Below are 2,363 nucleotides of genomic sequence, written 5' to 3'. Positions count from 1 at the left end.
GAGAGCAGAGAGAGAAAGGAATAGACTGAACATGGCCTGCAGAAACAGGAGGAGAGAGAGCAGAGAGAAAGGAATAGACTGAACATGGACAACAGAAACGAGAGGAGAGAGAGAGAAGAGAGAAAGAGAGAGAGGGAGAGAGAGAGAGAGAGAGAGAAAAGGGAGAAGAAGCAACATCCAGAGTCTTCTGAGAGAGTCCAGAGCAGAGAGAGAAAGGAGTAGGCTGAACATGGCCAACAGAAACAGGAGTAGAGAGAGAAGAGAGAGGGGGAGGAGGGAAAGAGAGAGGGAGGGGGAGGGAGAGAGAGAGAGAGAGGAGAAGAAGCAAAAGAGAAAGTGTCTAACCAAAAGAGGAGGGTTCTGAGACGTGAGCAGCTGTGGGGAGGAAAGCCCAAGACCTGCAGAAGTTAGGGGAGAAGGTGGGAAGAGCTGAGAGGAGCCATGATGCCAGCACGGACTCCTGCTATTGAGGGAGCCTAGAGGCCAGCATCCACTTCAGTGAGCTATAGACACCATCGAGAGCCTCTTGTCCCTTCTGCCATTGACAAGGGAACTGGCTTCTCTTCATAGAAGGAACTGGCACCCCAAGTTCCTGAGAACTGCTGGTTTTTGTCTAACTTCTAGAATTTGGGAAAATGGCGTTTCCCTTGGCCCTAATAGCATCAAGTAAAAATATCCTTCTGAAGCATGCATACAAGGAGAGAGAGAAGAAACATTCTGAACTGTCAGAGGTAGCCTCTCCTGGGAGGGGAGGTGTGGGGAACTGCGCAACTCTACTCATCAAACAAGGAAGGCGCCCCGGGTGGGCTGTGGTGGGTGAAGCAGGTGATCCAGGTGGGCCACTAGGACCCAGCTCTGGCAAAGGGTGTTGACCAGTGCTCAGGGCTAAGTAGCTGGGATGGAGACAGCCCCTGGGACCCCTTAAATGCTCAAGTGCTCAAGGAGGCCGTTACTCTTCTAGAACAGCTCCCAAGTGGTGCCTCCCACATCTAACGTTTAATCCTATCAGCCGGGGGAACGTGTTTAAATGAGGACTCTGGTTCAAGTTGCCAGGGGTGGGGCCTGCATGTTCAACACACTGGCAGATGTCAGAGATGCTGTCTAACCAAGGGCACAGCCTACTGGATTCCATACCTAGAGAGTCGGGCTTGATAGGTTGGGAGGGGCTTGTTGACCTTCACTCCGCATCTCGAGTAATGTCAGTGCTGATTTACAGACCTCACAATTCTAAGAGACTGGAACGTCTGCTGGACTTCACAGCCAGAGTTACCAATACACTCTGTAGTCAATTGCGAAGACTGCTATTCTACTGTGCACTCAAACTATTTGTTTAACTTGCTTTGAAGAGAACAATGTATCCACCAAGCTTACTTGCCTGGAGTTCCCCTGCAATCATCTTTAACAACCCAAGCCAATGCATAGCTGTAATATTCAGTCATGGTCTCTTGAGTTGCATGTGTATAGTTTACTGAGAGCAGCAAATACAGAAGTTGAAAGCTGTACCCTAAAGGTTGAAAGTGGCCATTTATCAGTTGGTAAACAATGATGTCTATTACCTGATGAGTAGAAGGCCATTGCAGCCAGTGGCTCAGCCTCTTGTAAACCTCTGTTAAAGATCTCTGTAAAGTACCCCATTCCTTCCCCCATGTAATGCTCCCTGTGCTGTTCAATAAACGCAGAGCAAAACCCTTTGTGACAGACAGTCAGACCACTTACACATAGCTTATATGACAGACAGACACACACAGAGATACAGTGACAAACAGATTCACCAAACAGCCTTAGGCAGTCCCAGTCAGACTCATACAACAGACAGACAGACAGACAGACAGATAGACAGACAGACAGAGGGAAGACACACAACACACATAGGAGAATTCAGATCTCGACTCACTCTGTGTCCAAGGGGAAGTGCTTCGCTTTCCTTCCTCACTGAGACACATATGCAATATTGGGGATGCAGAATTAGTCACTAATACATACAATCCAGGTAAAACTGGTATCCCTTCTTGGAATTTAGTTTAGGCTCCGCCCCACTGTTACCTGGCAACAGCCAGGTGTACCTGACTCACTATAAAAGGAGCTGCTTGGGGGCTGGTAAGATGGCTCAGTGGGTAAGAGCACCGACTGCTCTACCCAAGGTCCTGCATTCAAATCCCAGCAACTACATGATGGCTCACAACCACCCGTAATGAGATCTGATGCCCTCTTCTGGTGCGTCTGAAGACAGCTACAGTGTACTTACTTATAATAATAAATAAATCTTTGAGCTGGAGCAAGTGGAGTTGACCAGAGTGAGCAGAAGTCCTAAAAGTCAATTCCTAACAACCAGATGAAGGTTCACATCTGTACAGCTACAGTGT

This window comes from Mastomys coucha, unplaced genomic scaffold (assembly GCF_008632895.1).
Source record: "Mastomys coucha isolate ucsf_1 unplaced genomic scaffold, UCSF_Mcou_1 pScaffold14, whole genome shotgun sequence".
Taxonomy (NCBI): domain Eukaryota; kingdom Metazoa; phylum Chordata; class Mammalia; order Rodentia; family Muridae; genus Mastomys; species Mastomys coucha.
The sequence above is the reverse complement of the archived record's forward strand: the minus strand, read 5'-3'. Positions refer to the sequence as shown.